General features: G+C 54.0%; 1 long non-coding RNA gene across 2 annotated transcripts in view; it reads left to right on the top strand.

The window, feature by feature from the left end:
• Positions 1-11991, top strand: part of LOC106825122 (uncharacterized) — a 37724-nt gene extending 25733 nt beyond the window's left edge. For both annotated transcript variants that reach the window (XR_011494708.1, XR_006514007.2), the window contains one exon: positions 10880-11991. This is a non-coding gene — a long non-coding RNA (uncharacterized lncRNA). The remainder of the gene's footprint in view (positions 1-10879) is intronic.
• The last annotated feature ends 400 nt before the right edge of the window (positions 11992-12391 follow it).

The following is a 12391-nucleotide window of genomic DNA, read 5'->3' as shown; positions in this document are numbered from 1 at the left end:
GCGGGCAGGAGGCGGCAGGTGAGGGATCTGAGTTGGGGTGCTGGGGGCAGGGGCAGATGGAAATGTGTGGAATCGCCAAGAACAGGTCTAGAGTTGCGAGGTCAGCAGGCCAAGCCCTAGCTAAGAGGAATAGGCCGGGGAATAAGCCTGTAGTTAAGGTCCCTGGTTCTGGTGTCAAACAGCACTGAGCACCAGCCTTAGTACGCCACTGTCCCCTCTGCACCCTAAGGGCAAATCATTCATCTGCCGAGGCCGCTTCCTGATTTGTGAGGAAGGAACCAGGGTTCCTGGAGGATTAAGCCAGACTAGTAGCACCTGACGCTCAGAAAGTAGTCCCTAAATGGTGGCTCCTGTTATTAATAGCAAAAATTAATTTGTGAAAAACTGCCATTTTGGAATGGAGTTGGAAACTGCCCTCCAGGCCTGATCCCACCCAGACACATGTTATGTCTCAACCACACAGCATTTTTTTTGAAGTCTGAATTATGATAACCACCAATGCTTAGATATTAGGAGAGTTTACCAAAAGCTTGGGAGATTTGACTTCTGGCCCGCAGGAGCCTCTGGTTGTCTGGGGCCTGCCGTCCACAAGTAGCCATAGCTGAGGGGTGGCTGCCCCCTGTCGGTGTACCACAGAGCCACTATTGCGCCTGCCGCCAGCTGGCCCCGTCACTCACCTCTGTGCAGGGCCTGGCCTCTGTAGGCACTTCACTTGCTCTCCGTGCAGTAAAGTGGAGCTATTATTATCTCAGAAGGAACGAGGGTCATCAGAGTTAGCTGCCGAGTTGCTGACTGGAGCCTCCTTGACTCTGCTGTGATATTGGCCTGGGAGACCTGGGCGCATGGACGAGAACTGCATGGCCTGGCCTGCAGAGGAGCTGAAGGCAGGGGGACAAGGGGCTTCCATGGGTGCCTTGGCTGGGCCGTGGAGCCAGTGGTTGCCCGTTTTCCTCCTTGTGCCTCTTAGGAACCTGAGCAGAAACAGAGGAAGGTTAGGTCAGTTGCTGCGGCAACACCAACATCTGTGCGTCTCTGGGCCTCTCTTAGAGGACTCTAAGGAGGCCAGGGTGGGTCCGAAACCTGGGCATGCCTTCTCAGCACAGGGGAAGGAAGGGAGGAGGGGGTGTCTCTCTGGGCACCTGGCTGATGGCAGGCAGCCCTTGAGTTAATTTCTATTCCTATTCAGAATTTCCTCCTTGTCCTCTGTGGTTCAGACTTTTCTCTTGCTTGTCCAGGCCCCTGGGAAGCAACCATGGCAGCAGTGACTCTGGCTGGGCCCTGAGGACCATCTCCACGAGTGCTTAGGAGATCCCTCTTCTTTTGAAGAACTGAGTCTTCTCCTGTGGGAGAAACACTGGGGTTGGCTGTTCGCACACAGACTGCCCCAAATTTGGTCTCGGCACAGAGAACCCTTCCTCTTGATTTTTTCTTTCTTTATTCGATGTATCTTGTGCCTGCCATACCCCAGGCATTAGGGGACTACAGTAATTCATTTAGTCGTCACAGCAAACTTATAGGGAAACTGAGGCACAGAGAGGTCAAGTAACTTGCTCAAGGTCACACATCTGGAAAAGTGGTGGAGTCTGGATTTGAACCCAGTTGGTCAATCGGGCTCCAGAGCCCACCTTCCAAACCACTGCCTTTGAATACTGCTTGTGAGATGAGGGGGCTCCAGGGAGGGGGTCTGAGAGGACGCTTGGGCCGAGGCAGGAGCCTGCCATGCAGCAAGCTCGGGAAAGGCCCTGGGCTGCGAGAGCTGGCTATGGATCTAGTGACAGGAAGGCCAGCTTGGCTGCAGGAAGGGCGAGGAGGAGAGTCGGGGTGAAGGAGGAGGGTGGAGGAAGCACTGAGGGGCTGAGCTGTGGTCTGAATCCAGGACTCTCATGTCAAGGAGGGACTGTTGGAGGCAAGAGGAGCAGCAGGGAGCCCAGCTGGCCCAGATGGGGACTGGTTAGACCGTCAGTGGCAGTGAAGAGTATGTCTGAGGGGCTGCCCACTGGCGTAGTGCTTAAGTTCGTGCGCTTGGCTTTGGCAGCCCAGGGTTTACCGGTTTGGATCCCGGGCACGGACCTAGCATTGCTCATCAAGCCATGCTGTGGCAGCGTCTCACATAAAGTAGAGGAAGATGGACACAGGTGTTAGCTCAGGGCCAATCTTCCTCACAAAAAAAGAGAGAATGTTTGAGATGCATTTGGGAGGCTCAAAGTACTTGCTGATGGATGTGTTAGAGGGCGTCAGAGGTGGCTCTGATTTGACTGGCTTCCCCGCTGGGGTAGCTGGGGTCTGCTTCCTGAGGTGGTGCAGCTGGGGGAGGCTTTCCCTCTGAGGCCTCTTCCTTGACAGTGTAGAGGAGGGTTTCTGGCGCTTCAGGAATCTTCCTCAGCCCTTTGGGGCTCAGCCTGTCATCAAAGCGGGTTCCTTCTGGCCTAGAGCACACACAGCCTCAGGGCAAGGCAGCCTTGGAGAGCCCAGGGGGTGGTGGGAGGAGGTGTCACAATTGGGAAGACTGGCGAGCCGTGGGCAGGCTGGGACAGACCCCTGTGTGTACGCGGTGACCCAAGTTCCAGTAGCGCCTTCCTTCCCCCTCCACTTCTGAAGGGAGCAGCTCATCTTCATCCTCTTGACAGGTGTTACAGGTTTTCCGGTTTTTATGTTTTGATAGGTGAGGTAAGTTAGCCTTGAGAGAGGTCAATGCCTGAAACCACTTCTCCAGCCCCCTGACGAAAATGGCAGGCCACTGGGGGTAGGGTGAGTAGGTGGCCAGTGCTCACTGTGGGCATACCATGAAGGGGTCTCCTGGACGTCCCCAGGCTTGCACTGGAGCCAGCCCATCATCTTACTCTCTGGGTGATTGGTGTTCCTGGGGGCTGCCGCGGTGGCACAAACTGCCCCAGGCCCTCACCACTAGATGGCGCAGCTGCAGTAAATGATGCTGATGGTGCCTTCAAGGGCCCCTTTCTCAGGAGAATCCTGGGGTGGGGGTTCCTATGGCCCCCTTCGCCCCAGTCACCTCTGGGATCTGCTCTTGAACCTGGCTGTGTGGTCACGGGTAAATGATGTCACCTGCATGGGTTTCCTTGTCTGTAACGACGGTTGGGTACAGAGATAATAGATTTCCACCAGCTCTATAATTTCATATGAATGAGGCCACAGATTCACCTGCCTTGTTTCTTCTGGTGCCCATCCCTGGCCCTGGTGTACAGGATCGACAGGAGAGCCACAGCTCTCTCTCTGTCCTCTGGCCGACTGGAGGGATGGCAGAGAAGGCTCCTCTGGGTTTGACTTCTTGTGCTCTGCCCTTGCCCAGCTGAGGGCCCTGAAGAAGTCAACTCTGGGCAGGTGATTTGTCTGTGATCATCTAGGAAGGCTTTGGAGATTGCGACTCCAAACCCATTTCATTGACAACCCACTCTCCTTTATCAGAAAGGGGGCCATTTTCAAAACCGTTAAGACTCCTCTCTCTTAAATCAACAACAGACAACAGTCTAAAGATTGCCCATAAATATAAGTTGCACTGATGGCTGTTTTTGCCATTGGAAGAAAGACATCAAGTTGAAGAGGCACCTGAGTGTGACTTTGGGGTGTTGTGTGTGTGTGTGTGTCTGATTTTGTTGATCCTGGTAACTCCTCCCCGCCTTTTTCTCTTTCTCTCTACCCCAAGCTTTTCTGCTTTCAAGTGTCCCTGGAGCCTTCAGCACCTCTGTCTCCTCTGAAGCCCTGACACCTCTCTGTGTGGCACCACTGAGCCTCATTACTGCTGCCTCCTTGATCTGAAAACTTAATGCTTGAGCCTCTTCTCAATAGGAATTTAACCTATGCTCTCTGAAGGAAAGTTTTGCTAAGAAAATAGAGGGTCATGAAGAAGGTCAGTGATCTTCACTCCTCACCAGAATCCAGCTGTTCTTCAGGCTTTCTGTATCGCGTCAGCTGCAGACGTCAGTTAGGGTAGAGTTATCTCTAGCTTTGAATAAACACCCAGCCAGGTTCCTCTTAGAAACACCTTGTCACAGCTTACTTTGGGTTCACCACTGGGCTTCTTGGAGATAGCTTGATTAATTCATAGTGGCAGCCCCACCACCCAGTCACCTGAAACGAGAGGATTTACTGTACCAGTTTACCGCCAAGCCATGTCAGGCGAGAAGCGGGAAACTCTAGCCCATCTGTTGCAAGGAACAAAATAACAACGGCGCATCCACAGAGCAGACACTTTGTACTGCTGCATAATAAGGAGCCGCTGAATGCAGTGACCTCGGCTGAGGTAGCCATGGGTTCAGCCACCCACTCTCTGCTTCTCTGGGGAGCTAGCCTGCTTAGATTTGTGGCTTTCTGTCCCCTGAGGAGAACCCTGGAGGGTCGGGGCCCCTGAACTTCAACATTGCTCCTGTCCCGGCCACTCTCAGACTTTCTCTTCCAGCTTCGGCTGCATTCATAATTTTCTAACTATCTTTATGCCACAGCAAATGTTCCTAGGCAGAATGTCCAGACTCATGGGGACCCTTCTCATCAGCCAGTCCCATCAGCCTAGAATTTCCCAGATCAGTTGTGTGGGCCTTGTCATAACAGCCTGTCACCTTGGAGGACAGGGAGAATTGAAGGCCTAGGACAGAGCCAGGTGGCTCTCCTGGTGGTTTTCCATGACGATGAAGGACTGGCCTTTTGCTTTGCTCAGGAGTGAGCTGACAGCTCTTTTTGATTTGAAGCTTCCGTTCAGAACTCAGCAGGGGTTCTCCGTCCTCGCAACACTCTAGTTAGGCAATTGCTCATAAACTCTTCTCCAGCCCGGACAGGCCACTCAAATCAAGTAGCAACAGAACCTTCCAAGAGAAGCCTTTGAAGACAGACTGTTGAGGCTGGCCGTCGATGTGTGAGGCCAGGACAGACCTGTGATGAACTTCTTTCCCATGATGCCCTGCTGCCGAGGCCCCAAAAACCCACGTCTCAAAGGCTGTTTCTTCAAGGTAACAGCTCTGCCTTTGAACTCAGAAGGGAAGCGGACAGTCGGGAGGCAGGATTCGATGTGCATGTTTGAATGAGAGGGTCCACCAGGAAGGTGCCGATGCATCTTTGGTTTATGGTCATGTGAGACCTTGGGGTGCAAAGAAGTATGTCAGTGTGCAGTGACATACGTGTCCATGTGGGTCCACCATAGGCCCCAATGTGGGGCAGGGCTGGGAGGGGGTGTGTTAGCACAGCCTTGTGTGGGAGATGATGCAGGACTCTTCCGGAGGGCCCCCCCCAATCCTGTTGTGTTTGATTCAGAGGGTTGGGTGGAGGCTTTTCTGAAGGCTCTGAGAAGAGCTGCGCCCACAGGCTGCATGGTCAGGAGGTGGGATGTGAGGAGTTGGACAAAGAAAAGGCGCCTGCCCGCTCCCCTGCACAGGCCCCCACTCCCATGCAGGCTGTCCCCGATGCGGCAGCCAGAGGGCATTGAAATGAAAACTCGACTGTCCTTCCTCTGTTCCAAGCCTCCAGTGGCTCCCCATGACCCAGAACACCACCCACCCCTAACCTGGGCCCTGCCCACCTGCTTGTCCCCCAGGTTCCCCAATGCTCTGTAGCCCACAGCTGCCTGAAGACCTGCACCCAGGCTGCTCCTCCCCCATTCTCACCCCGGTTTCCCACTTGGCCCGGCCAGCCCTCCCCACCTTCAGGAAGCCCCCTGACTGTCTGGCCCTCACTGGCCATCACAGCCTCCATTGTCTTTGTCCCTCGGTGGATGACTTGTTTGCTGGCCCCCTCCTTTACACTGAGCTCCAAGGGCGAGAGCCATAGCTGCCTTGTGCATTGTTACGTTCTCCAGCTTCTGTCTCCGTGCATGCACACAGTAGGTGCCTAATAAATGTGTGTAGACGAGTAGATGGATGGATATGCTGTTTTTCTGAATGCCTGTCTCCCCGACCAGACCAAACCCCAAAGGGCAGGGCCTGTCTTTCTCACACACTTAGAACAGAGTAAGCATTCAGGTAATTGTTGGGTGGATGGACGGATGGGCAGACGAATGCATGGACAGAGCAAAAAGATTCAAAGACACTTGATATGAAAAAAGGCTACTGAAGTCGAAGGATCCATCTCATGTGCAGAGTGACTTTCTGACAATTTATAGAAGGCTCTGGGCACGGGCAGGAGGCGTGGGGGCCAGAGGGTCCCCAGAATGTACTGAGAGCAGGAGAAGCAAGGGTGAGACGCCTTCCCCTTAGAGCAAATGAATTCTCTAAGACGAGTCCTCTGAGAAACCACAAATTCACCCCATCGCAACAGCAGCACGTAGAGATCCCTGAAGCCCATTCACAAACCATCACAGAGCCTAACCTGGCTCAGCAGGCTGGAGGGGGTGAGCCGAGGGGGGAGCTCAGCTATGCAGGCAAGGTGGCAGGCCCACAGTAGCTTTGTGCTGGGGGGTTTGTCATTGGGACGTGCTTGGGAGCTGGGCTCTTGGAGATGGCTGGGCAGGAAGCCACCACCAGGCTGCCCCGCTGCCTGGGCCCTGGAGTTTCACGCGCTGGGCTTGAGTAGCCCCCTCAACGAGGCACCAGGCAGAAAAGGCCTTAGGCAAATTGGACAAGGAGGCTAAGGACACTGCCAAAGGCCAAGAGATGAGAACAAAGAGAATGAGGCCCTTGCCCCAGACAGCACTTGCAGCAGGGAAGGCTTGATGTCATTGGGAGCTGGCTGTGGGAACGGGCAGCGAGCTTTGCAGCCAGCTCCCCAGCCCTCTCCCCTTCTGAGTGCTTCCCCCGCGCCCGGAGGTGGGCATGGAGCTATGAAGGTGAGACTGCCTGCTTCCCTCCCACCCGCCCCATCACTTCTCCAAACGTTTTCTGTTCGCAAGGCTCTGCATCTCTCGCTGCCCCCAGCCCTGCTGTGGACTTTGCCTCCCTTCTTTAATACTGACTGTCACCCATTTCTCTCAGCTGCAGCCTTTCCTTCTGTCTCAGGGAAAAACAATGTGACCATCCTTGCCAAGGCCAACCTTCTTGTGGCTTCCTGTTTTCCCCTTCCCACCCCCCTTCAGCCAACGGGCACATGGCCCGTCCTGGGGCTGGGGCACCTCAGTGCACAGGAGGGGCACACACCCCTTCCATGTGGACTTCTCTCTGGTGGGGAGAGGAAACCCATAAACAAGAAATAGGAATTACGCAGTCTGCTAGGAAGTGATAAATTCTGTGGAAAAGTGCAGTGGGATAGGAGAAACAAAACAGTTTGCTGTTTCAAGTGGGGGCCTCCAACGTCTTCCTTCCTGTTTGTGTCTTTGTACCCTCAGGCTTCTCTACCTTGGGCACCATGATGGTTGGGGCTGGGTCATTCGTGTGGTGGGGCCGTCCTGGGCATTGTAGGATGGTTAGCAGCATCCCTGGCCTCTACCCACCAGATGCCACCCCTGCTCTCAGTGGTAACAACCAAAAATGTCTCTAGTCATTGCCCAATGTCCTCCAGGGAGGAAATGAACCCCTTAGTCGAGAACTACTGGTGCACAATTAGCTTACCCAAGTTTTCCCTTGACCTACTTGACAGAAGAAAAAGAAAAAGATTTAGCTCATCAGCTGGTGCCCTCTTTAAACCTGGCCTAGACTTTACTGCCCCAGGGCAGCTGGGATATAAAGACAGTCTGTGCCCTTCTAAGGTCCTGGTGATTGAGGATGTTTAGCTCCATCTAGAGACTGACGGATGGATGAAGAGGTCATTCTAGATCAATGCGTGTACACACACTCATTTCCTGGCTCTGCCCAGGGCTCTGACAGCGCCTAGAAGCACGGCACCCCAGTAGCAGCAAGCACACCCCACACCCAGATCTTGGTTTCTAATACCATTCTCCAATGAAAGGAATAGGCTCCTTGTGAAAAAAAGCTTATTCCTGGGCTGGGGCGAGGTCTGCAGGATGAGCCTGGAGCGTGGTGTAGTGGCAGGAAGTAAGGAAGTACTAAAAGACACAAAGTAGGCATGAAAGGACACAGGAGCCTCTGAAAGAGCTCTCAAAGGCCCAGACTAGAATAATTTGATGAACAAAGTAGTATTGGATTCTAACCCGATGTAGAAATTAAATATCCGTGAGGCCACACTGATCTAAACAATTGACTAAGTAGATGAGTAGGCAGGAGAGACAACTCTCTTGTACAGAGACTTAGAATTTGTGTAGATGGCCCCTCAAGGAGTGGGAACATAACTCCTCTAAGTCTGGATGGCACCTGGGAACTTGCTTCCAAAGTACAGTGCAAGGAGGTGCAGTGAACATCACAGTCGAGAAATGGGAATGGCACCCCAGCCTGAGGACCAGGGTTCACACTGAGTGATGAGTCATGGGGCGCCTGGCCCCTGACAGGACGTGATGAGAAGGACTTCGTGGCTGTGGGCTTCCTCCCAGGCCGGTGGCGCCAATGGAACCACGACACGAGCGCCAGGCCCGCTCTGCCAGTCTGCCAGCCTCCTCGCAGGGAAACTCCGTCAGAAACAAGGAAAACGTGAGAAACTGTCACAGCCAAGACGAGGCTGAGGAGACAACAATGAAAAGCAATGTGCCTGGATGGGTTCCTGGAACAGAAAAAGGGCATTAAGTAAAAACTAGTGAAATCTGAGTCACGTGTGGAGTTCAGTTAATAATCTATCAATATTGGTTCATTAGTTGTGATTAATTAACATGGCAACATAACAATGGGAGAAACTGGTTGCTGGGCACACAGAAACTCTTTACTACCTGGCAACTTTTCATTAAATCTAAAACTATTCTAGAACATACAGCTTATTTAAAATACAGGTGTACAGATGTATAGACAGTGGCGGCCGGCCTTGCGAGAAGCAGGCCCCGGGCTTTCCGGGCCAGAGGTGAGCGCTGCAGAGCACGCTAGGCCGGGCGGAGAAACGGCGCTCTGCCCCACACCCACGCGGCTGCTGATGCCCCCTCTCCCCAGCTTAACTGGCCCATGGCTCTGCAGCTTTGGCATATTCACAGTGCTTGAGGTTCCTCTTCTGCCAGAATGCAGGCTGCACCATGGGGCTCGGTTCTGCCCTGCCGCTGGGGTCTCCCAAGCCCTAGGTGCGCTGGTACCCAGCAGGTGCACAACCAACATCCAGGCTGAAAAGGTGAGAGAGGACCGTCCCTTACAAGGGGGTGACTGGGCAGGAAGGAGGAAGGTGGTGTCGTGTCCAGGAGGTGCTTAGGGCTTTGGCTGGGACCAAAGATGGGCAGTGTGCAAATGAGGAGGGGTGGGCACTGGGCCCGAGTTTAGGGCACGAGATGGGTGTGGCAGGTTTTCTTGTCCTGGAAGCTACCACATGCTCCCAATGTGTGCACCAGGGACATCTTGGGAAAGGCCCAGGCCTCCTCAGAGCCTCCCTGGCGGGCTTGTGCCTGGCAGAGACTGTCCCTTCAGCCCTGAGGCTGTTGGCCCAGGCCTTCCTGGCTCCTGGCAGTGATTTCCACGTTGGAGAAAACCCAGAGCACGCGCTTGGCAGAAGGAGATTCAGGGGAGGCCCCGTCTGCCCCAAAATATCTCCCCCACAGTCCCCCGACATTCTTCACTTTCTCAAAAGGCAGAATGTTCTTGTAATGCAAGATGAATTGGGACTGATGCCATCCTCAAAAAGACAATGTGCCCATGTACCAGGCATTTGCACCCACCTGCAAAGGAGAGCCACTTGTGGCCTGTTCCTTCACATCTAACTGTGATGTCTGGGCCTGAAGGACGGGGCCTGCTGCCAAGGCTGGAGGGGCTGTGATGGGGCTGTCAGGGGTCTGTGGAGGGCAGGTGCATGGAAACAAGGGCCGCCCCCGCCCTCAGCTTTCCTGAGGACCAGCTCCCTTCTGGGAAGAGTCCTGGAAAGGCCAGGGGAAGAGAAAGAGAAGCAGGGGTGCCTAGTGCCATCACCAGCTCTCTAGGGCCAGTCACTACCCATCCCTCTCTTCGGACAGTCTGAAGAGGTGTATGCACACCTATTGCAAGCCAGGCTCTGTTGTGAGCCCCAGGGACACAGGGAGGCACAAGATGGACATGGGCCTGTCCTCATGGAGCTTAGAGCCATGCCTGAAACAGACCCTGATCATGTGAATAGCAGGGGCTTGGCTGGGAGAAGCAGGGAGGGCTTCCTGGGGGAGGTGGCATGTATGTGGAATGAGGAGGAGGTAGCAGGTGACTAGGCAGAAGGGAAGTGTGCCATGGGGGAGAGGACATCATGTGGGAAGGTGTTGAACCTGCAGAACTCCCCCAACGCACGCCTCCAGCCTGGACTTTCCCAGGGGCAGGGACAAACCACTGAAGTGTTTCACAGACAAGTGACGATCCAGTTTGCATTTTGGAAATTTCCTTCTAGAATGCCATTTGCGGCCAAAGTGGAAGTGGGGAGACTGTTGGAGTTGCCCCTCAAGAGGAGATAGCACTGGACCAGGGAGGAGGTGGCAGGGGGAGGAGAGAAGAGTGTCGGATGCAGGAAGCCTGGGAGGCCGGGCATCCTGGCTTCTGAGGGCTGTGCAGAGTGGGCACCAGGGACGTGGGCAGGGATGAGCAAGGCTGGGCAAGGGGTGGTTTGGGGCAAGATGTGCAATGAGTTTGGGGTCTCCCCCTGGTCTTCACGTCCCCGTTTGTAAAATAAGGGAGCTTGATGGGCTACTGGCCCAGTCCTTTCTGAGCTTGGGAGCCCCAAGGTGGTGTGGATGTGTGACTGGCCACCAAGAAGGGCTCAGACACCAACACCCACCCCACCGCCCCAAACCTCAGGCACCGCAACATGCAGCACAGTCTTCTCTCACTTTGATTAAACATTTAGCTGTCCTCAACCGCAGCCCACGTCCGCAGCCGCCGGGTGCCCTTTCTGCATGGGTGACTCACCAGAATTAATGTTCATTTGATTTTTACTATAAATTATGCCTCACATAATTTCTCCATTACAGGCGGAGGGCAGCTCCTCAGGAAGGCTGGAGCGGCCACTTGGTCACTCATGCCGTGGAAGCGCTGACTCATCGCTTCTCCCACGCGCTGGCTGGTGGTGGATGGGCCATCGCAGGTGGCTTAATGGATGCGTCTCCCCATCCACTAATGGGAGATGCTCACCTCGGCCCCCAGAAGAGGAGGAAGGCAGGAGGCAGAGAGAGCTTATATTCATGTACCACTTGACTATGGAAGATTGGGATGTTGAAGGGAAAAGAAAATCACACTTTTAGAGATGGAAGGGTCTCTTCCTCCCTCCCTCCTTCCTTCCTTCAAACATTTATTGATCATGCCTGGCACCATGTGAAACACTGGTCATACAATAGTGAGCAAAATTGGACAGGGCCCCAGCCCTTGGGATGCTTACGGACAAATGAGAGCCAGACGCTAATCGGATCATCACAGAAGCACCTGTCAATCTGCTGTAGACGAGGCTGCGCCACAGAGGAGCTGGTCTCTCCCAGAGGACGGGATGCAGGGCTGAGACCCGAGGATGAAAGGCATGACTCGGCAAAGGGGTGGAATGGCACGTGCAAAGGCCTGTGGGAGAGAACTAGAGAGCAGGCGGGACCCAAGGAAGGCCAGGCGACCTGATGGCTAACAGGGACAAGTGAGAAGCAGTGGGCACGGCTCAGAGTTCAGGCCTTGTGGCCCTGGGAAGAATTGTGCTTGTTATCCTGAGAGCTAGGGGACAGACTGACGTTCTAAGAAGGGAGGGTAGGACCTAATCAGACCTGGGTCTCTGGGGGTCGTTTTACAGACGAGGAAACTGTAGGCCAGAGCTGACAAAGGCTTAGCCAAGACCACTGGCGATTAGTGAAGGGAGGGTCCTTCCACCTTCTGACCTAGCTCCGAATGGGCCCGACTTCACCATCTGAGCATGAGAAGGAGCACAGGCAGAAATGGAGGCAGGGCTTGAAGGGGGTGGGGACAGCAAGGAACAAGAGGCTGTCTCTTCTCTTTCATCAGCATCGAAATCAGATGCTACTTAGTAAAAATCTGACAAACCCTAGATTATGACTCATCTACCTCAATTCCCCCGGCAATGGAATAAACCAATTTGCTTAAACCTCCAACTGATCTTGTACGTTTGTCTTTTTTTTTCCTTAATATCAGAAGCTCCAAAGAAACCAAAGTTTACACGAAAAGAAAAAACCTAGCATACTAGATTGAAGCAGACATATGCTTATCTCTTTTCTAAAAGAATTGAATTAAAAAACAAAGCCCACAAACAGAACCTCACGACGCTGTCTGTGCCAGCCCCCTGCTGCACCTCAGCGCCTGGAATAAATCACCCTGCAGCCCACCTCTCCTCCCTGGGAAGGGGCCAGCCTCCTTTGGGTCTTGGGCTCCCTGCCACAGGAAGCACAGAGCTCAGCACACAAGGAGACCAACCAGGGGCAGACTTTGGATGGGCCCCTGGGATCATTCCTCGCACAGAGGTCCCATCGCTGTCCCAGTCTGCAGATGCGGAA

This window comes from Equus asinus, chromosome 15, assembly GCF_041296235.1.
Source record: "Equus asinus isolate D_3611 breed Donkey chromosome 15, EquAss-T2T_v2, whole genome shotgun sequence".
Classification (NCBI taxonomy): Eukaryota; Metazoa; Chordata; class Mammalia; order Perissodactyla; family Equidae; genus Equus; species Equus asinus.
The sequence above is the reverse complement of the archived record's forward strand: the minus strand, read 5'-3'. Positions and strand labels throughout refer to the sequence as shown.